This window comes from Gossypium hirsutum, chromosome D03, assembly GCF_007990345.1.
Source record: "Gossypium hirsutum isolate 1008001.06 chromosome D03, Gossypium_hirsutum_v2.1, whole genome shotgun sequence".
Classification (NCBI taxonomy): Eukaryota; Viridiplantae; Streptophyta; class Magnoliopsida; order Malvales; family Malvaceae; genus Gossypium; species Gossypium hirsutum.
Genome location: NC_053439.1, coordinates 7,444,523 through 7,458,080, shown reverse-complemented (window position 1 = coordinate 7,458,080; position 13,558 = coordinate 7,444,523). Strand labels below are relative to the sequence as shown.

General features: G+C 35.1%; 1 long non-coding RNA gene across 1 annotated transcript; it reads left to right on the top strand.

The window, feature by feature from the left end:
• The first annotated feature begins 9,324 nt into the window (after positions 1–9,324).
• On the top strand, positions 9,325–10,914 carry LOC121215332 (uncharacterized). Its single transcript, XR_005911134.1, has 2 exons — positions 9,325–9,601; positions 9,919–10,914. It is a non-coding gene; the product is annotated as an uncharacterized lncRNA (long non-coding RNA).
• The last annotated feature ends 2,644 nt before the right edge of the window (positions 10,915–13,558 follow it).

The following is a 13,558-nucleotide window of genomic DNA, read 5'->3' as shown; positions in this document are numbered from 1 at the left end:
TGAATTGCTGAATTTTTTATTGTTCTAAGTTAAAAAAAAAAGAAGAGTCAGTTTATTTTTGTTCTTATTATTCAATAAAAAAATAATGGTTAGTTGAAAATTTTAATTTTTAGTTGATTGAGCTTGAATAATTAGTTTCATATTTTGAGAAGTTTTTTTTATTCTTGTTTATTCTTTATTGATGTTTTCTCTTTTAATTCATCATTTGATTATTTTTCTAGTTTGATAATTTATCAACTCGATCCCAATAATAACCAACTTTTCTGGCCTTTTTCCAGACCCTTAACCTAAGCCTCATTACAACCTCTTAAATACCTCTTGATTGGTGTGTCATATCATTTTATAGTGGTGGAGATTTGATTTTCAAGCAAGCTTGTGGTAATGATATTTCTTATTCGACTGTTTAGTACATATTTCTTGAACCTTAAACACTTTGAGTATTTTGAGTGAATAATCAATGAGAATATCAACTCTTGTTGGTTTTGAATTAAAGGTAATTACTTAAATAAGGGGAGACACCTATGTCTTCGTACTTTAAATGTTTCAGCTTGGATTTTTGAATCTTTAGTGTTCTTTTAGTTGAATTGTCGATGCATGATTGTTTGTGGATTATGTTGAGACATTATTGATGGAAATAACAAGTTGAGAGAGATTAACTTTAATATGGGTTGAGGATTTTGCTTGAGGTCAAGCAAACGCTTAAGTTTGGGGATATTTGATAAGTGATAAAAGTAACATATTTTAATCCCGTTCTTAATACATTTTTTTATGATTATTTATGCAAATCAGTGAATTTTATTCTCATACTCCATTAAATTCATGTTTCTATACTTAGGAGAGCATATGGGAGAAAAAAGAGCGAAAAATGAGCAAAAATCGAACAAATGGAGCAGATTTTAGGAGCCACACGGGCTGAGCCTTCCCACACTGGTTGGCACACTGTCATGTGCCAGACCGTCTTGATTTCACAATTCACATCTCAAACACACGGAAAAACATAATTTTTAGGCTTTCTAGGCATTCTAAAGTCTATAAATACCAAATAGAAAAAGAGAAGAGGGGGCCATAAGAGAATATTGAAGAAAACAACTCGAAGAACAACATCGGAGCCAACTCTGAAGAATATTTCCATCAAGATTGAAGACCTCCTTTTAATTTCTTTTGATTAGAAAGAAATTTCAATTAATCAACTTAGAGTCAGTTGCTCTTACTCTCAAAAGAGATATTAGCATAATTTAGAGATTTCTACTAATCAAGATATCAAGTGGATAAATCGTTTAATTCAAATTCGTAATGATAGATAAAGTTTAGGTGGATTCATTTTTGGGTATTGTTTTGTTTATTGGTTATTATTCAATTATTTTCTTGATTTATTCTCTGCTAAGTTCATTAGTTAATTAATTTAGTAGATTTTAGCTTAAACCAATCACTCCAATTTGTCGATTAAATAATAGGAAAATGGTAATTACTAGTACTTTTAGTCCTCGTGGGTACAATATCTCTACTTACCGTAGATATACTATTTATCTATAGGTGCACTTACTTTTGTCGTATTTTTAGTTAGTTTCATGACACATCAGAGTCTAAGGCTATAAGCCACATATGTGTAAGTAAGTCCATGGTCAACGCATATGAAAGTTGTGAAAGATATAAAAGTCTGTTGGACTTATTGTAAAAGCTTTGTCTTAAAGTTACATATGAGATTTTGCCAAATAAAGACCGCGACAAAGTCCGCTTGTATGAATCCACTATGATTGTGAAGTTCTATGAATCCGCATGTTTAAAATTTGAGTTTAAGATTTAAGGTTTTAGATTTAAAGTTTAGGGTCTCGAATTTAGGATTACCTTTGCATTTATTTACAGTAAATTAATATTTAATTATATTTAAATAAAGATATTACTATTTTTATTTATAAGTTTTATTTTTTGTTTTATTCAATGGTGAAATATCATGTTATTATTCACTAATGATACATAAAACCCAAATGGATAATGGATCAAATATCTTCTCAATTAGTATTAAATATTATTATTTTCAAATCAATTTGAATAAAATAAGTCTTTTTACATAAAACTATGATTTAGTTAACCAAGTTCGATATGGATTAGGCTTAATGTTGATGTAAAGTTTCAACAAGGTAGAGAAGGTGATGAGCTTTTAGAACGATTCACCAATGTAAGGCGTAGATCCATCATTGAATAGAATGAGGAAGATAAGTAATGAAGAGCTCCCTTGATGAGAGAATGAGCCCAAATATGTGTACGGTGATTGGATTCTGTTTTCCTAATCTTGAAAAATGTATATAAAAATGTCCCTGATGAGACCCACAATTTGACCAAGATGTTTATGATAAGAATCCTTCTAATTGAAGGAAACATTATAAAGTGACTTTTCTTGAGACTGAAGCAGTAGTAAAATTTTTTCTTGCAGATGAAGTCAATTTGATTTAAGAAAATTTACATATATTTCTTCTTACAAAAATTGTAGTAATCCACAAGTATTTTGAATTACACCAACATTGTAAGTATTGCAACCATTGGTAAGTATTTAAAATTATGCTCATATTGAAGATAAAACAACCGTTTGAAATTAAGTTTGCCTCGAAGGCGGAGCAACTATTTGGGATTACATTGATGTAATAAGGCGAATCATTGTTCAATGAGATTGTTTGGGATTATGATCAGTATGTGTAGAATAATTGTTCAATGAAATCGTTTGGGATTATGATCAGTATGTAAGAACTGATTAACATTAATTGAAAAAGTGGAATAAAGATATTTTCTTTAAAAAATTCATCAAAAAAACAAAGCGTGAATATTGTCATTTTCATAGCCATACATTACATATTTGTCTACTGATATTTTCAAAATTTTTAAAGGTTGTAATGATATTTTTCCCAAAATTTTAGAGGAGTATGACTACAAACTTCGAGAAATTATATAATAACTCTTCTACATGTCATTTTTACATGTAAGCATTACTATTTTTTTTTACCATAATCATTAAAAAAGAAAAAGAAAAAGCTCTGTCTACAATCTATAGTGTCAAGAATAAGGTTAGAAAATTTCATCCAAAGAATCGGTTTATATTGGGCATATGATAATGGAAATTAAAAAAAAAAATTTAAGAAAATTTACAATCAACCTTTCAAATTCCTAACAAATATTTAAAAAAATAAAAAATGGAAACCTCAATTGTAAGATTAAAAAGTTATCATTATGGGTAAAATTATATAGTCAGAGAAAAACAAAACTAAATAGTTTGAATAAGATAAAACTTTTACACTTCAATACAATATAGGAATCAAAGTTAGGTGTGGATTAGAACTCTGACTATATATAAAAAGGCACTATTTTATTCATACTAAAGTTTTTTATGAACAAATCTGCCATTATTGAAAAAAGTTTTAAAGAATCGAAGATGTCCTAGTTAAAGGGTAAAGAGAAAGTTGATGATGTTGATTGTTCATGGCTGGCGCTGTTGAATGGTGTTGAAGCATCTACTTCTAGTGAAAGCAAGAAGCTACAGAAATTAAATCAGATGGTATTTCCCAAGTTTGTAGCTCGTCTAGTCACGGAGATGGAGAACAAGAAGATGATTAAGAAAGAGGGTCTCAAATCTTGTCATGAAGCTGGAGTTGAAGAAGGAAAACAAGATTACTTAATCGACAAGCAAAAGAAACAAAAGACTAGCGTTGACAGAACGAAGAAGTAGAAGATTAATAATAAAATTTTATGGGAATGGGCATGGAACCACCTCCGAATATGCCGCAAGTATTCAAGGATTGCATTCCTAAATGAAGATAAAGAGAGAATGCTTAATGCCAAAAGAAAAATGGCAATAACTTTTTTAGAACCATGTCGTAGTGTATTTATGGTGAACTTGACCAAGTGGAACATTGGATCGAGTCTGTCATATATCATAAATGGAGATTATAGTAAGGTGTTGAAGAACAATAAGAATAGTCTCAATCCAAACACAGTGGTTCACATTTGGTTGTTTTGTGTCCAACCTGTAACGCCCTAAAATTTTACGAATTTAATTGTGAGAATCTGCAGTAATTAGATTTCTGTATCTCTGGTCCTATGCTTTGTTTTCGTGTTTAAGGTATGAAGTTCGAGTTATATCGTTAAAAGTTTTATTCTTTTAGAACAATCTCTGTCCATGTGGTATATAGTTAAAGGTAGTTTTGTAAGAATCTATGTTAAGAATGAGCTTGTTGGTTCACTAGTTAAGTATCTGTCTATATTCTTTCTGGTATCGAGTTCGAATCCCATCGTATGCGTTAAGAGAATTTTTGCTAATTGTCAGAGGCATGCGGGTGGTTAAGACAAACTTCATTAAATTTTGGTTAACGTCTATGTCTTTTCTTCTTCTTTTTCTTTTTTATTTTCTTTCCTTTCTTTATTTTACTTCTTTGATTTCTCCTCGTCGAGTAGAAATTAGTGAGATCTTTAAGTTACTGAAAGACTTCTGTATAAGTTCTGTCAGAATCCTTTGACTTTTACGAGGTTTGGTTAGATTTCGGTTGCATTGTGAAATTGGAAATTATCAGATTATTTTACTTAAACTCTCTGTTAACTAGTCGTTTTGTCCCCTTAGGCATGAGTACAGAGGAAAGCGACCCTCCGCGTGTTGTGTCGACATAGCACGATTGAATCGTCGGTAGGCGTTAGTCATTGAAGTTTCCTCGTGTCGATTTATTCTACATAATTGACTGTCTATTTATGTTGCGTTATTTTGTCATTTTAGTCAAATTATTGATTTTTGAATTGTTAATTGGGTTTCGGGTAATCTCCGTATTGTTTTCCGTCAAAGCGAAACTAGGTGCGTACTGGAAACCTTAATTTTTGCAAATTTTGATTACCGAAAATTGTGTCTATCGACACCACATGACCAAGCACACTGGCGTATGCCCAAACCGTGTGGTTGGCTGTGTAACTCACTGTTCATCGATTTGGGGCCACACGGGTAAGGCACACGGTCATGTGTCTAGGTTGTGTGTGGCCATATTAGTGCAGAGTTCGTACGGGTAACGGACACTGGCGTGTGTCCAAGCCGTGTAACTCATTATTTGTGGTACAAAGCCACACGGCCTTGGACAGGGGCGTGTACCCAGGTGGTGTGAGTCATATGGGCAAAGACACGAGTGTGTGTCTAGGCCGTGTAACTCACTTTTTATACTTTGGAACCACACGGGCAAGACACTTGGGCGTGTGACCTGGCCATGTGGCATGTTATTGGAGCCTGAAACCTATTTTCGAGGCCGAGAAGGTTACTGAACATTGATACTGGCCTCTTCAATGTACGAATGATTGAATTTGATTATGTGAGAATTGTCTGATATTCTGAGACTCATTTGTAAGCTACATAGTTATATGTATACTATAATGCTTATTCTGATTTTGAACTGCCTTATTTAATTGTGAAATGAATTAGAATGACTGAATACATGATACAGGTATTTGTGTTCTGCATTGGCATGGGTTGGGATATTGTGAAGGAGGAAGAAATCTGTTTTGAAATCTTGGCTATGCCACAATGAGTATAAATTTGATTCTGGCGCTTGTCGCATACTGATCTAGCAGCTAAGCTACGTCTCTGTAAAAGTGTCAACGAACACTCTAAGGTGTGCAAAGTTGGTAAGGCATTGAATGTCCTTAATGGTGTGTCAAGATGGCTGAAGACGAGGATAGGAATATTGTATCTGAATATGATCTATATCGTATATGAACTGAAATTGCATATATATATGTAACTGATCTGCTCTGAATCTGAACTGAAATTACTTTTGTATCAAATCGAATCTCTAAATTTGGAACTACTTTATAAATAAGTATTAATTGAATAAATTTCTTTTACGCACTGAGCTTACAACTCATTTCGTTTTTGGTTAGATTTTTGGTGGTTCCCAGTCTTGAATGGGTCGGTGCCGCGAAAGCTCGGTCAAGCATTTATCTTGCTTTAAATAGTATATTAGTAGTTTCGGTAAATTATAACAGTATGACTTTAGGAGACTATACACTTATCTAGCTTTTGTGATGAATATTATGTGAAGCATGGTTTAGTTTTGTTATGTTGCTTGTGTGGTAATTGATGAACGATGATTTAACTCTCTAAATTTGGGCTGGACGTCTAGGCCGGGTTTAGACTGTTACATTTAGTAGTATCAGAGCTAGGTTTGCCAACACTCGGACTGTGTTTTGGCTTATAATGTGTGTGAAAAGTAGTTTAGTAATACTTTAGTATCTGAATTAATATAACACATTGAAACTTTAGTGAACGACCGAGCCTCCAACGTTAACCCTGTAAGTATTTATGTTCTGTTATAAAGATTATAATACTTAAACTGTTGTGGGTAAATTTTTTTGATGTGAACTGGTGAAATCATCGAGCAGAATCATCCTCTATGGATAGCATGCCCAATCTAGAGACCAGCGAGACTGTTGGTACTCTCACTGCTGAGACGGAGTCCCAGACTTCGACGGCTAAGGACAACGCACTGTCCCAAGCCATGATTCAAGCACTGGAGAGGGTCATAGGGATCCATTTGGGATCGAGAAGCAAGGATCAGTTACTAAACGACTCCGGTCTAATGGGGCTGAATTTTTCAAGGGCATCATATGAGTCACTCCTACTGTTGCTGAATATTGGCTCGAGGCTACCAAAAATATTATGACAGATCTTAACTGTACTCCTACTCAAAAATTAAGGGGTGTTGTGCCCCTACTCCGAGACGAAGCTTATCAGTGGTGGCTGACAGTTGAACAAGGTGCTCAACTCGAATAGGTTAACCGACACGATATATATTGAGGCTCAGCCCAGGGTAAGTATATGGGGGCGAGTTATATTGTGGCTCGTCGACACAATTTTATGAGCCTAGTTTAGGGCAACCGATCTGTAGCTGAATATGAAGCCGAGTTTCTGTGACTAAATAGGTATGCATGGACTTTAGTAGCGTCTGACTATGATAAGTGTGTATGATTTGAGGAGGGATTGAGATATGACCTGGGGGGTTTTGATAGCTCCTTAGAGGGAGCAGATTTTTGCGATCGTATTTGATAAAGCAAAGATAGTGGAAGAAGTGAAACGCACTAAGCGCGAGTGGCGTGATCGTAAGAAGGATTAGAATAAAATTAACAGGGATTTGGGTCCTTCTAGTTCTAGTCAAAGTCCTAAGAAGCAGTTGATATTTAATAGTTCCCTAATGGCCGAGACACCAGTTGTAGTGACTGAGATTGAGTTGTGCAGTGATTATGGGAAGCGCCATCCGAGCGAGTGCTGGAGAAAGTTAGGAGCATGCCTCCGTTGTGGTTCGATGGAGCATCGAGTTAGAGATTGCCCCTGATGACCAAATTCAGTGCCAACTGTGGCACAAACTTCGGCTCCAAATTCTGTTCAGCCTCAGAGAGAGGTTCAGTAACTAGTCAGAGGTCGTGGTATTGGTAAGGGTGGTCATGGTTAGTGAACGTCGAGATTACCTCTCTAATGCAATCACCGCTCTTGTAGCAGAAAAGTTAGTTTGAAATAGGTGCGAGGCATACCTTGTTTACGTATCCAATTCTGCTCTTACGAAACTTTCGGTGAGAGATATCTGCACCGTGAAGGAGATACCAAATGTCTTTCTAGAAGAATTTCCCGGAGTACCTCCACATAGAGAGGTAAAGTTTGGAATTGATCTGTTACTAGGTACTACTCTAGTGTCCATTATGCCCTACTGCATGGCATCGAAAGAGCTGACCAATCTAAAAGCCCAGCTTCAGGAACTTTTTGATAGGGGATTCATTCGACCGAGTATGTCTCCATGGGGAGCATCAGTACTATTTGTTAAGAAGAAAGACGGGTCGATCAGAATGTGCATAGATTATAGACAGTTGAACAAGTTGACAATCAAGAAAAAGTACCCATTGTCGAAACCGTTTTTTTGAAAATAAAAATTTTGGTTATCGACTTAAAAAAATAAAAACTGGAGTCGCCATCGATCCTTTATTAAGGTGTGATCGGCCCACCTTAAAAAATAATTTTGGTCTGCGAAATTTGAGAAAACAGGTTCGGAGTCAGTTACGCACGAGGAAGGATTAGCACCCTCGCAACGCCCAAAATTGGTACCAAATTGATATTTTTAATGCCTCGGTGTCGAAAATTTGAAAAAATTTTAAAAGGGAACTTTTTATTTCATGAATGAATCAAAACAATAAGACATTCTTATTTCAAAGAAATAAAACACCACACCCAGTGAGTTAGGGCACAATGTTTTTAAATCTTCAAAATACACGAATATTGCCTCTTGTTTCTGAAAATTCTTATTTTGAGAAGTCAAAATATCAGGACCAGTAAGTTAGGACCCAACATTTTAAATCCCCGAGAATAAGCTTTTATTTGAAATTTGAGAATTTATTGCAAAACGAATACTCGGCTTTCTAAATTCATCGAAAAATAATCGCGATCCAGTAAGTTAGGACACGATCTTCCTCGAGAATCACGAATGTCAAATATTTTGAAAATTTATAAAATATGTTAATTTTAATGCTTTGATGAAATCAAAATATATAAAAAAACATGATAAAATGTTAATGCATATATAAAACACATATATAAGTATACATATAAAAATAATATGTATAGCAGAACTTATAATAATCTCCAAAAATATGTACGTATATTTCATAAAACATGTATATGCACAAAAAAAAAAAGGAAAAATGCGTTTGTATTGTAAAATATGAGTGTACATACATATATATATATTTATTTATTTATAAAAACTATGAGAACAAAAAAACAAATATATAAATTATGCACGTTATTAAAATATGTATATGTATGTGTACATATATGAATGCAAACAACTAGAAGAACAAACTAATATATGAAAAAAAGATAGATATAAAAGTATGTGGATATGTATGCATTTTTAAAAAAATAAAAGAAATGTTTAAGTATGAATATATAATGTAAAATATATGAGTAAAAAAAATAAAAAATAAAAGACGTATGTAAAATGCGTGCATTTTAAGAATATATATTATATAAAGAATTATGCATATATGTACTATATATATAAAAAATCGTATATGAATATAGAAATAGTAATAAATGATAATAAATAATATAGTAATGATTCTAAGAAATAAATTTGAAAGAAAATAAAAGAAATTACGGGAAAAAAGAGAATAAATAAAAAAATGAAATTAAAATAGAACAGGGACCAATCTGCGACGCACGCATTATATGAGGGGGCCCAAATGGAAATAATCTGCCTCCCTAAAACGCTGCACCGCAATGGGGACCGATTTGAAACAAGGTAAAAACATTTGGGCTAAATTAAAAAGAAATAATTGACTTAATAAAACATGGCGCAAAGGGGAAGGACTTATTGCGCAATTCTCCCATTGAAGATTGATATGCGCGGACCCCTAAACTAAACAGTGCCATCATTGCTCAGTTTTAAGTTTTAAAAAACAAATTTAGGGAAATATTTAGCCTTTCCCTTTGAAGCAGAAACTGCTTCTTTTGGGGTTTTCTTAACCCTTTGGCCGCCGTTCAGCCCACGCCCCGATTTCATCGGAGGGGACACCAGCTCGATGACTCCAGCGAAAGGTAAGTCTCCCTTTTTCTTTCTTTTTCGTATTTTAAAGAAAAGAAATAAAAGATAATAATGAAATAAAAGCAAAATAGAATGAAAGAACAAAAATCTCTTTCCCTTTTTTTATCATTACATGCGCAGAAACAAAATAAAAAGAAATCACTAAAACACTTCTAGTAATCACCTTAAAAACTGATATCTGCTCTATTATATATATTTTTTCTTCTGTATTTTTTTTCAGTCTCCTCCCCATTTAGTACATAGATCTAGGCTTTTTATAGCCTAAAAAATACATTTTATTAACACAATTTTCTTTTTCGGACTCTTCTAGTCCGCATTTGCAGGTGATCATGGCGATTACAGCATGCGTGGAGGTGGTCGACTCCGAGTTGTGCGGTGACTGGAGTTGCTGGGAGCGAAATCGCGCAAAAAAAAAGGGTGACAGTTGTGGCGCCGTTGCTCTAGCTATTTTAGGGTTTCTGCTGTATTTTTTAGGCTAGGTTTGGGTTAAATAGGATATTTGGGCTTGGCAAAATTGGGCCCATTTATTGGATTGGGCCCGGGCATATTTGGGCATGTACAACTGCCCCTCTTTGATTGTTGTTGTGTAATGGGAACAGAGCAAAGACTACAAGGCCCAATTATGTCCGGTCTTACTGAGCCTCAACTTCTTCAGTGCTTCTCTTCTAGTGGCCTCATTCCTTCCTACTGCATCTTCAGAGGTACAGGAACTAGCGTTTCAATCTACTCCACTGCAATGTCAGGGAGATAGGATTCGTACATTATAGTTTCTCACAAGAACAAAATTTGCTATCTTTAATCTCCTCCACTGCAACTTTAGGGAGATAAAACTTGTAGCTTCAATTTGTTCTGCTACAACTTAAAGATAAATCTGATGCGATCTGCTCTACTGCAACTTCAGAGAGATGAGATCTGCGGTTTTAGTCCACTCCATTGCAACTTCAAGGAGATAGGAATACTGGCTTCAATGTAATCCACTGTAACCTCAGGGAGGTAAAATCTGCCATCTTTGATCTACCCCACTACTGCTCAGGGGGACAAGATCTGCTATCTTTCACCTGCTCCACTGTCTCCGAGGGAGGCGAGGTTGGTGTCTTCATTGCTTCACTTTCGATGCAGGAAGGCAAGAACTGTTATAATCACTGATCTGTTCTCTGGGGAACATGACCTGTATAATGAACCTAATTATGCCTAATGATTAGGATGGCATGATCAAAATGAATCAAATGCTCCTAACTAGACAGATGTGAATGGTGTTTGCATGAATACAGAATGTCACGTAAATGATATTTTAACGTTTGAGTTATTATTACTCCAAGTTTATTAAGGTTTCATCACTAATGTGTTATAACACCTTCTTACTCAGCTAGCGTCTCTAAAGAAACACTTGACCAGATTGCCCCCACTGTAAACCTCCAAGTTTAATCCACTGGGATGCAAAAACTGTACCATTATTTTCCCATTGTAACCCAATGGTAAAAATATGTGGCTTTTCTCAATCCTCTGTTATCGCAATTCAAGGATACAGGATATGAAACTTTTTGGTCTATTACACCATTCCCAGAGTGTTGTACCAAATGCTCATGCACAAATGAAGAAATCTTCTCCAAGAACAACTTCTTCTTATTATTCGGTGATCATTGCTTGCTTGTTCATTGAAGCTTTGTCACCAACACGATATCTTGCCATCTTGTTCAATCGATGTTTTAGACAAGAAAATTCAAAGGGATAGTCTTAATTTAGACTCTTCTTTATCAGATTTCCAACTTGGTGCGTTCTAAACAATAGTCCTGCTTGAGGTTCCTATATTATTCAGAAACTTCTATAGTAATATTCAAAACATCCATTGTGAAAGTTTTATTAGTCCATTAATCATTATTTTAATGCAACATGCTTGCAAAAAGGATCATGGATAAGAATAGAGTTGGTTCTGAGCATAGCTCGAGATGAATAAATTATCGAGGATAACAAAGATGGATAACAAAGAAATTAATTTAGGAATGCGTATATTGGAAATAAAAGAAGTGTTCCAAGAATAACAAAAATAGTATAAGGATTAGGTGCCCCAGATATCGCAGCTTGAACTTCTCTGTACAAACTTTATGAAGACCATTCTGAGTTTAACATGTGTTTAGGAGATCTACATACTTTGTTGATGCCCCAAGATGCCGCGTACCATTTCCTATTGATTCAGGTATAGCAAGACCACTGCATGCCCCATGCTGATCAATATTTGAGCTACTCTGATTTCCTCATACCCCATTCTGATCAATATTTAAGCCGCCCTTTTTGGGTTTTCAACTTAAATCCCCTTTGGTCTAAAGCGCCCTTTGTGGATTTTTACCTTAGCCTCTCCATTTTTACTTTTCATTTTCATCTTTTCATTTTTTCACATCACCTTTTTTTTTTACTCAAACTTCCCTTTGGGGGTTTTTAACTTGGTCCTCTCCTTCTTTAAGCGGAGTATTTCCTGGCTGAATCTGAGTTTACAGGACTTTGCCGGTTTATCATCCACCTCGCTCAAAATCAAAGCTTCTTTGGAAAAGACCTTCTCTGTAATATAAAGTTCTTCCCAATTTGGCATCCGTTATATTTCTTGTAGAGTGAGGATCTTCTTCAGCATTAAGTCACCATCGTGGAATTCTCTGGGACAAACCTTTTGTCATAGGCTTGCATCATTCATTTATTGGTACATCCGACCATGATGAATAGTTTCTAGCCTTTTTCTTCAATTAGGTTCAACTAATCGTATCGGGATTGGATCTTCATCCTACTTCAGCTCAGCCAGAACCGAAGAGAAATAATTTCAACTTTAATGAAAAAATCATGATAAACTGAAAAAAGTGGCATTGCCCCGGTAGAGTTTTCATTGCACCATTCATGATATTCACCTTGAACATACTGTAAAGTTCTACTATCATGCTGTTGTTCAGATTACAATGACAGCGTTTAAACCGGGCACATCCTGGTATGACCATACGAAGACATCTTTGAATACTTGAAGTAACTCAACAGCTTCTTACTTTGTTTTTTCCGGTCATGCATGTTCCCTCAAGGCCACAGTCTCTATCGTCTCTTCATGAGGTAAAATTTTCTTCCTGTTCTGCCATCCTTAATAAGTCCAGAAATAGACTACAATCCATGTCATCTTCAAAGTCGTGAAATCTCTCTAACACATGTCTCGCTTAAAAGGAGATTCAGAGTCTGTAACAGTGTAAATCATGTCATTGATATCCAGGGACCTATAATATGAATGAATGAATGGTTTGGCAGAAAAAATCCAAAAGAATGAAAGAACCGTAAAGAATGAAAGAATATTTGCTCAAAGATGATTGCAATGATGCATTTTATTAAAATAATAATGTTCCAACATGAGCCTATTTCACAAAGAAGTTCCTATTGCTTCTAGGCTAAAAGCATCAAGTGTGTTCTGAACATTACTCTAACAAACTCTAAATACTAAGGGTTTCTTCTACAGTCCAATTATTTAGAACACTCCCAAGTTTACAATGGCGAATATCTAACAAGGTCCCTTCTTCAGTTGTTTCTCCCAACACCTCTTCATATACTGCGCCCACCCTATTGTCAATCATGATTGGGAAGTAGATTTTTTGCACTAGATGAGTCATCAAGCTTAACAACACCCATGTTGATAAGTTTTTCACTTAGCTTTTTGAAGGTAATGCAATTCTCGATTGAGTGCCCCGTAATTCCTGCATGGTAGTCACACTGTGCGTTCGCATCATACCACTTGGGATACGGAGGTTGTGGGGGTTTCAAGTAGGAAGGGGAAACAACGTGTGCATCGAATAAGCTTTGGTACAGCTCCTTATACGACATCGGAATTGGCGTGAACTGGAGCTTCTCAGTACCTAGTTTCACTCCAGATTTATGTCTCAATGAACTTTGTTGACTAGCAACCCTCTTTTCTGGATGACTTACAACAACTG